The sequence below is a fragment of the Lepus europaeus genome, chromosome 15, assembly GCF_033115175.1.
Source record: "Lepus europaeus isolate LE1 chromosome 15, mLepTim1.pri, whole genome shotgun sequence".
NCBI classification, from domain to species: domain Eukaryota; kingdom Metazoa; phylum Chordata; class Mammalia; order Lagomorpha; family Leporidae; genus Lepus; species Lepus europaeus.
The window spans coordinates 81,240,132-81,254,277 of record NC_084841.1 but is presented as its reverse complement, the minus strand read 5'-3'; positions in this window follow the sequence as shown (position 1 = coordinate 81,254,277).

Here is a 14,146-nt window from a genome sequence, read left to right as displayed (position 1 = left end):
CTCTTGCACCTTTTAGAATCTTTTCTTTATGTTTCACTGTGGTGAGTTTGATTACAATGTGTCGTGGTGAGGATCTCTTTTGGTCATGTTTATTAGGGGTTCTATAAGCTTCCTGTACTAAGATGCCTCTGTCCTTTTCCAAACCTGGGAAATTTTCTGCTAGTATCTCACTGAAAATGCCTTCTAATCCTTTCTCCCTCTCCATGCCTTCAGGAACTCCTAGAACCCGAATATTAGGTTTTTTAATAGTATCCTGTAGATTCCCGACAATATTTTTTATATTTCTAATTTCTTCTTCTTTTCTTTGGTTTGCCTGTTTCCTTTCCTGTTCTCTGTCTTCTAAGTCTGATATTCTCTCTTCTGCTTCGCCCATTCTGTTTTTAAGACTCTCTAATGTGTTTGTCATTTGATCTATTGAGTTCTTCATTTCATTGTGGTTTTTTGTCACTATCATAGTTTCATGTTCTACTAGTTTTTTCATTTCATTTTGATTCCTCCTTAATATTTCATTTTCACGAGAGAGGTTTTCTATCTTGTCCATTAAGGATTTCTGTAGTTCAAGAATTTGTTTTTGAGAACTTCTTAATGTTCTTATCAATTTTTTGAGATCCGCTTCTTGCATTTCTTCTATCTCATCATCTTCATAATCTTGAATTGGGGTGTCTTTTTCATTTGGGGGTGTCATAGTGTCTTCCTTGTTCTTGTTACCTCGGTTTTTGCGTTTGTTGTATGGCATGTTGGAGATACTTGGTTTCTTCTCTGTGCTGTTTTTTCTTGTTACACTATGGCTCTATATTAAGTGGACTGTCTGCTTTCGGTGGAGCCTTAGAGGCTTGAGATGAGTGTGGACTGAGAGCTGTGTTTAGTTCCTCAGGGTTGAGGGTGTGTCAAAGATGACACTCCCAGGTTAGGCGTGGTAAATCTCTCTCTCTCTCTTTTTTTTTTTTTTTTGATTCAAAAGAGAAGTAATTCTGCACAGCTGAATGTAATTGGAGGTAGTTAGCAGGCAAATGATATACCCACAGGAGCCAGAGATCAGAAGCTCTTTCCCAAGGACCACACAGGGAATCTCTGCTGCCCTCGGTGTGGGCTCCAATTCTCCTGCAGTCTCCCACTGGGTTGCCAAGTTAGATGCTAATCTCCTGTTATTTCACCCCTCCCCCCAGAGTCAGGTTTTTCTGCTAGGCTCAGGGCTGGTGCAGACCTGAGGTCGCCCTGCTGATGACGTATGTCCAAAATGGCGCCTGCTCTTTGTCTTGCTCGCCTTTGAGGGGTGAGCAGAGAGAGAGAAACTCGTGTCTGTATCGGTCACTTTTTTTTTTTTTCCTCTCTCTCTTCTAGTTAGCCTGGTGAATTTTTCCCCACGGAGTTTCAAGCCTCGTTCCCTCTAGCCTCCTCTTTCCGCTTGCCCGCTGGTGTCTCGGGCTATTGAGGTTCGGCTCACCTCGCGTTCCAGCGCTGGTGTGTTGAGTTTGCCGCTGGTGTCCCGAACTTGGGCTCCCACGCTCTCCACGCAGGTCCACTGTGAATCACTAGTTCCGGAAGAGTTTCTGCTGCTGTTTCTTCCCCTACTCTTCCTTGACCCTGCAGTATCTCCACTTTTATTTCCTGTGTGTCTTGCTGAACTATCAATGTGCTCCCTTCCTATTCCGCCATCTTCAACAAAAAAGAATTTCTACATTTTAATTCATTTTGTCTTGTAATTAAAGAGTAGTAGATTCATAGGGTTAGAAGTTGTATATAGGTTATAGAACAGTTCTGTGGATGAGGGTTTTCTTTTAAGATTTATTTATTTGAGAAGCAAAGTTACAGAGAGAGAGGCCTTCTATCTGCTGGTTCACTCCCCAAATGGCTACATGGCTAGGGTTTGGTTAGAATGAAGCCAGGAGCCAGGAGCTTCTTCTGGGTTTCTCATGTGGTGTGGGGACCCAAGCACTTAAGACATCTTCCACTGCTTTCTCAGGCCATTAGCAGGGAGCTAGTTTGGAAGTGGAGCAGCCAGGACATAAAGTGGTTCCCAAATTGGATGACAGTGCCACAGGTTTTGATTTGGATAAATTGTAGTGATATATGATGGGGCAGGTCTGGAGATTACCATGTCTTTCACTGTCAGCCAAAAATGTTGCTAGCAAAAAAGGTCTGTGGATAAAAGTTGTGGAACTTGTCAGCATCGTTAGCTGAGGGCCCTCAACTCTGTAGGTTTTGCTTTCTTCCCACAAAACTGCAGCAGCTAGGGAGGGGATGTTGATTGGGAGACATGGTAAAGATTTTCTTTTCTATCATTTGTTTTCCTCTTTTCATTTTTCGCAGCATAAAATCTAATGACTTGGCTATGTTGTTGAGCTCCGTCCTAAGTAAATTCCCTAAGAGTACTCTTAGATATAACATAGCATTAAAGTATGGGTAAAAGACAAATATCAGTGTTAAATTAAGATATTCCATAGTTGTCTGTGAAAAAAAGTCAAATTAACGATTTAGCCTCTAATACTTAGAATACTTTAAAAAAAAAATTTTTTTTGACAGGCAGAGTGGATAGTGAGAGAGAGAGAGACAGAGAGAAAGATCTTCCTTTTTGCCGTTGGTTCACCCTCCAATGGCCACTGCGGCCGGCGCATCTCGCTGATCCAAAGCCAGGAGCCAGGTGCTTCTCCTGGTCTCCCATGCGGGTACAGGTCCCAAGCACTTGGGCCATCCTCCACTGCCTTCCCGGGCCATAGCAGAGAGCTGGCCTGGAAGAGGGGCAACCGGGATAGAATCCGGCGCCCTGACCAGGACTAGAACCCGGTGTGCCGGCGCCACAAGGCGGAGGATTAGCCTGTTAAGCCACGGCGCCGGCCATTTATTTGATTTTCTTTACAGGCTGAGTGCAGATATAGACATGGAGAAAGAGAGAAAGACAGATACACAGATATCTTTCTTCAACTGGTTCACTCCCCAAAAGGCCCAAAGGGTTAGGGATGCACCAGGCTAAATCCATGAGTCAGAAATATGGATTTCTTTTAGGGGTGGCAAGGACTCATGCTCTTGGGCCATCATCTGTTCTTTACCCAAGGTCACTAGCCATGACCTGATCAGAGGTAGAGAAGCAGTTTCAAACAAATGCTGTGATTTAGGATGGTTTTATTGGAAGCAATGGCATTACCCAATGGATCAAAAAACTGGCTTCTGGTACAATAATCCTCGTGAGTGTGTGTGTGTGTGTGTGTTTATGCATGGTGATCAATTTCACAGAGGAAATAGCGTCCAAAAATATCTATGGACATTCATGCCAAAAGATGAATAGTGGACATAGCCCATATATAATTCATAAAAATTAATTCCAAATGAATCACAATCCTAAACTTAAATGAAAAAAAAAAGCTCTAAAACTCCTAGAAAATAACATAAGAAAAAACTTAAATGACCTTGGATATGGTATTAAGATTTTAGATGACCAAAAACGATGACCCCTGAATGGATGAATATACAAAAGTTGGACATCATTAATATTAAAAATGTTGGCTCTACAAAAGATATTGTCAAACAAAAAATGCAAAATAAAAACATAAGGTACAGGAAAGGAGAAAATTTTTAATGAGATATATCAAACAAAGTACTGTTGCCTAAAGTGTACATAGAACTCTTTTTTTTAATTTTCTTAAAAAAGATGCCGAAAGACTGAAAAGTCCCTATATCTTTAGTGACCTATTAAATATACTCACCAAAAAAGATATGCAGGTGCAAAATAAGAATATGAAAGATCTTCCACCTCCTGTGTCTTCAGGAAGACTCAAAGTAATATAATGAGATATCAGTACATGCTGGTTAGAAATGGCCTGAACACAGAAAACTGATAAAACCAAGTACTGGAGAGAATGAGAAGTAACAGGAACACTTGTTCCTTACTGGTGAGAATGTAAAATGTTACAGGTAACTTGGAAGATAGTTTGGTAGTTTCTTACAAAATTAATATACTTTTATAACATCATCCAGCAGTTATACTCACTGGTATTTATCCAAAGGAATTGAAAACTTAGGTCCATAAGAAAGCCAAACACAGATGGCTATAGCAGTTTTATTAATTATTGTTAAAAATTAAAAGTAATCAAGATGTATTTAAGAAGCTGACTAGGTACACTTCAGACACTGGGAGATAATAGGATATTATCCAGTGAAAAAATGGAAAGTGCTAAATAGCCATGAAAGATGTGGAGTATAGACAATCACATACTACTCAGTGAAAAAAGTTAATCCAAAAAGACTACATGGGCCGATGCCAAGGCTCACTTGGCTAATCCTCCAGCTGTGGTGCCGATACTCCAGGTTCTTGTCTCATTTGGGGCGCCAGATTCTGTCCTGGTTGCTTCTCTTCCAGTCCAGCTCTCTGCCGTGGCCCGGAAAGGCAGTGGAAGATGGCCCAAGTGCTTGGGTCCTGCACCCACATGGGAGACCAGGAGGAAGCACCTGGCACCTGGCTTCGGATCGGCACAGCGCGCCAGCCGTAGCAGCCATTTTGGGGGTGAACCAATGGAAGGAAGATCTTTCTCTCTGTCTCTCTCTCACTGTCTAACTCTGTCTGTCAAAAAAATAAAAAGACTACATGATGTATGATTGTAACTAAATGTCATTCTAGGAAAGGCAAAAATATGAAGATGAAAAAGATCAGTGGTTTCCAGGAGGTGCAGGGAGGAAGGGGTGAAAAAAGCATTTTAGACTTTTAGAACAGTGAGACTTTCTGTAGAACACTACAATGATAGATATATGTCAGGACACATTTTCCAAATTCTGTAGCATATACAACCCAAAAGCAAACCCTAATGTCTGGTATGTTCTTTGAGTGGCAATAGTCTTTCAATGAATATTTCATCAGTTATTCTCTCTGTCGGGGAATGTTGATAAAAGACAAGACAATGGCTGTGTGAGGGCAGTGTGTATATATGAATTCTGTAGATTCCTCTGAGTTTTTCTGTAATCCTAAAACTGCACCACCATGTTGATAGTAGCACAATGTCCAAAATGTGGAATTTGGTTCACAATGTCCAAAGTGTGGAATCAACAAAGGTGTCCATCATCAGATGAATGGGCAAAGAAAATGTAATATGTATATGCAATGGAATGTTATGCAACCATGGAAAAAATGAAATTCTACCATTTGTAGCAAAATGGATGCAACTAGAAGACATGTTGTTGAGTAAAGTAAGTTGGACACAGAAACACAAATACCACCACATTCTAGCTTATATGTGGGAGCTAAATTTAAAAAGAAAAAAAAAAAACAAAAAAAGAAAGAAATGCCTGTGTGTATCAATATTGCTGCAAATATAGTTTTGTAAAACCAATTTTAATGACAATATATACCATAGTTTCAATGATTTGTAATTGCTTTAAAATTTACTGTATATTAGTGAAATGATTATATTTTCCTTTGATTAATGCTTATGCCCCTTGTTTACATGCCTGCTTAGCAGGGGCTTTTTTTCACTTTTTATTTGTTGGACTCTTTATTTAGTGGAGATTTAAGCCTTTGACTACAATGTAAATTAAAAACATGCTATGCCAAAAATTAGAAAAGAAAGGAAGAGGGAGGGAAAGAAGGTGGGAAGCAGAGAGCACGTTATATCCTTAGAATTGTATCTATGAACTACGTTCATGTACTTTTTGTATTAATATAACAACATGAAAAAAACAAAATCTTAAAACAATTCTATGGAGTAAATATAGAATGTTTTTAAAACTTGCTACTATATTTAACATCATGTTTTTCCTAGGATTTCATAAACTATATCTTTTTTCAAAGATGTGAATATTTCAAAATGATTGTAAAGAATTTATCTCCACATACTCTCTAGGGCATCTGTGTGACTCATTTATTAGCATTGCAAAGTTGGATCAGCCAAGACCTGAAGGCAGCAGGTATGTGTAATTGCAATCTGGAAAACTGTGAGTCCCTAAAGGTAAACTTGTGAAAAAGAGCTGGGGATGAGATGACAAACCCATCAGGTATATTGTTTCATTTAAACCTGCCAAACTTGACTGACCTCATTCTATTCTTCACTTCCAAGCATATATTGTTAGTCAAGGAAATAGGGGTGGTACAATAGCTACTTCATTACAATATCAGAAAATAGTTAACCTCAAATATTTTGGAAACTGGATTTGGGTTAAATAGATATTTTGGGCCATATATGGGAAATTATATAAATGTTAATGAGATGTATGAACCCTATACAAATATCTGGTTAGAATTGCCATTTAAATTAGTGTGTCCCCATGAGAAGCAAAGTGTTGGGATCTATCATTATTTTCTGGAAGAATGCAATCATGTATATATGCTTGCTATCAGTTTCAGTCTTGGAAAAATAAAAGTTTCAAAGGCAAAATGTGAACCAGCATATATATGTGAGTTGTATTATCCACTGTGGTTAGGAAATTGTGTACACTTATGTCTACTTAGCAAGATTTAATTATTTTCATTTTCTTAAAAAAGATGCCGAAGGACTGAAAAGTCCCTATATCTTTAGTGACCTATTAAATATACTTGTAATTATTACACATTATTACAGCTGGATTTTTTTTAGAGGGGGTTGACACTCACTTGAAACTGTGTCATTAAGCTAGAAAAATTAATATACTGATTGTTTTATTACATTTTGCTAATTAGGAATAGTTTCAAGAGTACAGGCTTCATTTTGTTCAAATATTAGTTTACCTACAATAGATTGGACTATGTAGTAAATAAAAGTATGTGCCATTAGGTCTTAAGGAAACACACCTTAGAGTGTGTTGACATGTTATTAATATAACTTACATAATATATTTGAATTAGACCTTCAAATGTCACGTGGAGAGAGAACTGAAGAGGATATTATATAAAGGCTGACTATTATTGACAGTATAAAATATCTAATATCAAAATATGAAAAAAATCTCATATCTAAAACCCAAAGATAAGAATTCATGCAAATAGTATTTAAAAATTTTGTTTTATAAAGATCCACAGACAGATTTACTTTCTAAAAAGATCCTCTGTTTTTTGGGAGGCAGGTGTAAGATAAGCTGTTAAATGCTGTTAAAACATGTGATAGGATTACCTTCGTTTATGGGAGTCCTATAGGAAGAAGTTTATATTATCCCATTGCCTCAAAGTATTGTAGCCTATACACTATCAAGCACTCTGAGAAGTCCACGTTTGCTCTTATATGAACAAGGTACGTGAAATACCCTTCCTGTTGTGAACTTTGTCCCATAGAAGTTAAAACAAATTTAAACAGATCTAATGCCATTGAATTTGATTTTTCTCTTCCAGAACTCAATCTACATATTATGTTATCAGGACAACATCGTTCAAGACCAACTCTGGGAAAAAGTTTGAAATTTGTATTTCCTTTCTGTGAGGTTTTTCTGTGTCAACTCTAGTGAACCACCCATGCCTCTCAAAATGACTAAAATAAATTGAAAAAACGTGATACTAACTAGAAATATTGAATTGATAGTCAGGGTCAGCATTGTGGCACAGCGGGTAAAGTTGCCGCCTGCAGGGCCAGCATCCCATATGGGCGCTGGTTCAAGTCCTGGCTGCTCCACTTCTGATCCAGCTCTCTGCTATGGCCTGGGAAAGCAGTGAAAGATGGCCCAAGTTCTTGGGCCCCTGCACCTGCGTGGGAAACCCAGAGAAAGCTCCTGCCAACTGGCTTCGGATCATTGCAGCTCCGGCCATTTCGGCCATTTGGGGAGTGAACCAGAGGATAGAAGACATCTACCTCTCTCTCTCTCTCTCTCTCTCTCTCTCTACTTCTCTGCCTCTGCCTCTCTGTAATTCTGCCTTTCAAATAAATAAATAAATAAATATTAAAAGACTTGCTAGACATCACAGATTCTCCCAGAATTTAATATAGCCCCCACATACCTACTAAACCCCTGCTCTGTATTAGTCATTTTTGGGATGCTCACCTGTACTGCATAAATATTTTACCACTAAAATTCAATTTATAAATTAGGTATAGTGGGAGGTTTAGAACATAATTAATAAAATGAGGGGCCAGTGCTGTGGCACAGCAGGTTAAAGCCCTGACATGAAGCACTGACATCCATATGGGTACCCGTTCTACTCCCAGATGCTCCTCTTCTGATCCAGCTCTCTGCTATGGTCTGGGAAAACAGTAGAAGATGACTCAAGTCCTCTGGTCCCTGCATCCACATGGGAGACCTGGAAGAAGTTCCTGGCTCCTGGCTTTGGATTGGCACAGCTCCAGCTGTTGCTGCCATCTGGGGAGTGAATCAACAGATGGAAGACCTCTCTCTCTCTGTCTCTACCTCTCTCTGTAACACTATCTTTCAAATAAATAAAATTAATATTTTAAAAAATGAAATGGAACAATTGTAATTTACTGTAGTAATACTCACCTTAATTGTACGAATTGTTTTCCTCTGGAAATTTCCATTTTATATTTTAATTCCACAGTTGACTGCTGTAACGGAAACTTTAGAAAATGAGCCATGGATACAGGGGGACTACTCTATCTACACATAGACATGTTGTTTGTCATGCTTTGCTTGGCTCTCCTAGCAGACAACCAGCTTCAATACAGAGTAAAGGAGAGAGGTCTGAGAGATACAGATCTGGAAGCAATTGCTGTAGAAGCTAGAGACATAGAGGAGAACTTGGGAGTGGATAAACTTTAATAAATGTCAAGGGTGACAGCCAACCTTGACAGAGAAAAGAGAAGAAGCAGAATTCATCAGAGAAAGCCTGAAGGAAAAGCAGACAGTTCATGGGGCGAAGGAGAGGGCGCCATCGAGGGTGGGGGAAAGACAATGTGAGAAAGAAGGGAGAGGGCTACACAGAGAAGTGAAACAGAATGAACAGAGAAAGTGAGAACCTGCCCAGAACATTCTGCGGCAGAGAGCCCTTGTGGTCTTTGACCAGGGACTGGGGCAACAATCTAACTGACATAATTTAAGTAAATAGAGGCAGGAAAGGGCCATGAAGATGTTTGTGCACAGGCTTGTTCCCTGCCCTGTTTGTGTCTTGACTTTGCTGATGTCACTGAGTGTCTTAAGATAGGGAGCTAAGGAAAAGATAGTATTAGGATAAGGGAAAGGGGAAGGCAGAAGTGTCAGAGAAAGAGTTCTTGCCAGTGGAAGCGGAAGTTGGAGGGATGCAACTGCTGGCCATGGAGAAGGAAGAAAGAGACCAGGGTTTCAAAGAACCCAGGATTGCCACTTGAAGCTGAAAAAGGTAAGAAAAAAAATATCCCTGAATCCCCTGCACAAAAGCTCATCCCACTGACACCTGGATTTTGGCCACATTGACACTCATGTGGGACTTCTGACCTCCAGAACTTTGAGACTGCAGTTTTGTGTTGTGTTAGTCGCTGTCTTAGTGGGTTCTGTGCTCCTCTAATAGAATGCTTTATTTTGTTGTTTGGCAGTTTTTCTTTTTTTTTTTTTTCAACTTTTATTTAATAATAAAAATTTCCAAAGTACAACTTTTGGATTACAGCGGCTTTTCCCCCCATAATCTCCCTAACACCCACAACCATCCCATCTCCCACACCCTCTCCCATCCCATTCTTCATCAAGATTGATTTTCAATTCTCTTTATATACAGAAGATCAACTTAGTATATACTAAGTAAAGATTTCAACAGACTGCATCCACAGACACATGAAGTATAGAGTACTGTTTGAGTAGTAGTTATACCATTAATTCTCATAGTACAACACATTAAGGACATAGATCCTACATGGGGAGTAAGTGCACAGTGACTCCTGTTGTTGATTTAACAATTGACACTCTTATTTATGAAGTCAGTAATCACCCAAGGCTCTTGTCATGAGCTGCCAAGGCTATGGAAGCCTCTTGAGTTCACAAACTCCTATCTTATTTAGACAAGGCCATAGTCAAAGTGGAAGTTCTCTCCTCCCTTCAGAGAAAGGTACCTCCTTCTTTGATGGCCTGTTCTTTCCGCTGGGATATCACTCACAGAGATGTTTAATTTAGGTCATTTTTTGCCAGAGTGTCTTGGCTTTCCATGCCTGAAATACTCTCATGGGCTTTTTAGCCAGATCCAAATGCATTAAGGGCTGATTCTGAGGCCAGAGTGCTGTTTAGAACATCTGTCATTCTATGAGTCTGCTGCATATCCTGGTACCCATATTGGATTATTCTCTCCTTTTTAATTCTATCAGTTATTATTAGCAGACACTAGTCTTGTTTATGTGATCCATTTGATACTTAATCCTATCATTATAATCAATTATGAACTTAAACTGATCACTTTGGTTAGTAAGATGGCATTGGTACATGCCACCTTGATGGGATTGAATTGGAATTCCCTGGCATGTTTCTAGCTCTACCATTAGGGGTAATTCCGAGTGAGCCTGTGCTGAACTCTCCTCCCTCTCTTATTCCCACTCATATTTAACAGGGATCACTTTTCAGTTAAATTTAAATGACTAAGAATAATTATGTGTTAATTAAAGAGTTCAACCAATGGCATTAAGTCAACAAAAAAAATGCTAAAAGGAATAAAATATTAAGTTGTTCCTCAACAGTCAGGACAAGGGTTGATCAAGTCATTGTTTCTTATAGAATGCTTTAGGATGAGTGGTGTAGAGCAAATATAAAGCTGTTCTCTGGCAGTTCTGGAGGTGTGAAGTTAAGCCACCAGTACCTGATGAGGGTATTCTTGCTATGTCTCCAAACTGTGGCAGATGGAAGAGCAAACTCCATGTCCTCACATGGCCAAAGAACAAAGGAAGTCAATCCTTTCCTCTAACTCTTTTTAGAGCAGTGCTGGTCAATGACCTTAAACAGCTCTGATTAGAATCACTCCTAACCACGTGGCTCTGGAGAGTAAGCTTCCAACACAAGAATTTTGGGGGACACATTCAGACCACGGCAGTCACCAAATTTGTGGTAATTTGTTACAAGAGCAATAAGAAACTAATGCATTACCTTTGTCTATAGAAGGGGAGAAGAGCTGGAATGGGAAAATAGATAATAGCACAGGAAATATATATAAAACATGTGTATATATACATCCAACATACATGTATGTGCATATAACATGTATGTGAGTTTATGTATATGTGTGTGCCTGCACGTCTGTGTGATAGTGTGTGTGTGTGTATATTTACACTTCAAAATGTTCATGGGAACATGGAATCTAAAAATTATTTATTTGGTGGGAAACTTTTGAAACACATGTATACTAGGGTCTTTGGAAGGCTCATGGTAAAAATAGGTGTTATAAAAAAAATCATTGATTTCATATTTTTGCATAAAATCAATTGACCTTTTGTGTTTTTTTCTTATTTTTTATTAATTTTATTTATATAAGGAGAATAGATTTCATATATACAAATTTAGCAGCATAATGATACTTCTCACCCTACACTCCTTCCTGCCCATGCTCCCTCCCTCCCTTCCTCCTCTATCCTTTCTTATTTTTTCTTCTCATTTTAACAATCAACATTTTAGCTTATCAACATAAGCTTAACCCTCCACCAAATAAAGAATTCAACAAGTAGTTGTAGAAAAACCAATGTTCCTCAAGAGTATATACAAGGACTGTGAACAATAATCACATCTCAAAATGTCAATTTCACTCATATGCATTACATTTTTTGTTTTCTGTGTATTAATTACCACAGCTTTTTGGTATCCTTACAGCATGCATGTGTATAGATGCACACACATACACATGTAATTGTTAAATTCAGAAATCCTTCCAAAAACCACTGTGAGAAATCTGTAATATGGTAGGATATTTTAATTGAGAGTTTTAATTATATGCAATTGTAGAAATAATAATTCCTACACTATGATAATTTTATTTTTTTCTTCCCAGTTTCATGTGCAGTGCCAGTTTTGAAGAGCTACTGAAGCAGAGTTGACCATATACTTTTGGACAAGTTTATATCTTTCTATTTTTGTTGTTACATATTTATACTCCTCTGAAGCCATTTTATTTTATGTATGCAAATTCCTTTCTCATGTTCTTTGTATGCATTTTAAAGAAATCTCTGTTCAGAGTGTTATTCATAATAATAATGTGTTCCAGCTGGGTTTTTTTGAACTGGCAGAAAATAAGTTCCTGCAATGTAATGAGGACCCATGACACTTCTCAAACTTTCAAAATCAAATGGAAATAATTTGATGTTTAACTTGCTTTTGGTCTCCATAATCATCCTTGACTAATTCTACAGCATCAACATCAGAGTCGTAATATGTAAGCTGTCTCCATGTCTGCTACAATGACATAATACCCAAGGAGAATTGGCCTAGTTTAAAGAAAAGTTCAAGTGTTTGTAATCAAAGCAATCAATAGAAGGTGATTAGATATTAATAATGGAATGGAATTCTCACTGGTGTACTCACTTAGACTTTTTCATTATTCTGGATTGCTTACCATAATTATAATTTATAAATATTTTAGATCAAATAAGATAATATTTGCCATTAAAAATTACACTCTTCTAATGTATACCTTACCTTCTTCCCTAGGCTAATAAAGCTATAGATTGTAAATCATGCACTACATTCTCATAAAACACAAGCCAAATTTATTTTAAAAATTAAAATACAGATGTTAAAATAGAAGGCTAACCAGATTTTTTGTATCAATCCACTGATTTTAATAACACATTCTGATGTCACAGATGTTGTAATGTGAAAAGAATGTGTGCCTTAAAATGAAAGAAAATACTAAAATACAGTCAGCTGTAAGATAAACATCTATAATACAAATAATAAACATGATTTGTTTATTAAAAAGTTTATATTTGATGAAAATAATCAAGGCCTGATTTTATCATTACAACAACAATCTTTCTAAAACATGACAATTCTTTTTCTTTTCTCTTTTTTGATCAATCAATTAATTAATTTATATAACTAGAACAGATTTCATATATAGTTCTGAGAATATAGTGAAACTCCTATCCTCCCTCCCTTTTTTCTTCCCTCCCATCCTCTCTCTCTTCCTTCTTATTTTTCTTTTAATTTTTCTGATGTCATAATTTCAATTTATAATCACACACTTAATCAGATTTTTTTTTTTTTTGCATTTAGTTGCTGCCTTTGGAGTTAACCAGAGTGTTTGGAATTATAATCAGATAATTTGATAGGACACTCCTGTCTGGTTCTGTTTTCTAGTTCTGTCTATCCAACCCTGTCTGTGCAGTTCTTCCTTCCTGCTGTGTCTCTTCCCTGCAATTGTCCATGCTGATGCTTCCACCCGTGCCTCGCTCTCCCTCCTTCTTCATCTGTCTCAAAAACCCCACTTTAATTTGATCATTTTGGTCTGACCTTTTGCTTGGTTTTAAGGAAAAGAATTCACCTCCACTTCCTTTTAGAGCTTCCCATGATAGCTTTGAGAACTGATGGTCTCCCTGCAGCAGACTGGAGGCTGATAAACAGGTGGAGTTAACTTCTTTCATCTTCTAATGAGTTGCATCCACAGCGCCCTTGTGTGGACTTAAAACACAGCTGAAAATCTGTGATGGCCAGGAGAAGAATGAGGTTTTACTGCTCTCTTAAAATGTTTTTAAAATGGATTGTTAGCTGTCTTCAAATGATTACCCTGTGGATGTCTCTCTTGCTAATGGTCTTTACTCCTCAGAGTAACATTGCTTTTAAAAATAAACACTTCTTGAGAAATGCCTAAACATGGAGGAACAGATTTAAAATTTATCACTTGGTTTTACTTGAAAGTGCTCTTTTTTTTTTTTGCCTAATGCATCAATTTATGATGATGAATCATCATTACACTAGATGTGGGGATTTCAAAAACTTTGTGAAAAGTAGATTTAGAAGTTATGTTTATTGCGGTGCAAATTTTTGAAATCATGCACTTTTTTCATAATATGCATTTTCTTGAACTTTTTGAGGATCTCATAAAATTTTGCATTTAAGTAGAATTCTTGCTATTATTAATATATACCTAGAGTATGTAGTTCCTCTTTAAAATATATGGTAATGCTGTTATTATATTTTCATTTATATCTCCGATTCATAAAATACGATAGTAATAATAACTCTTTTGGCAGTCAATATGGATGGGCCAGTTTGACTGTACTTACTCATTTTATCTTCAAACTGCTTTATGATACATAAACAGCTCTGATCTACACCTTTTTTTTTTTGTACACATTTAGTTTTA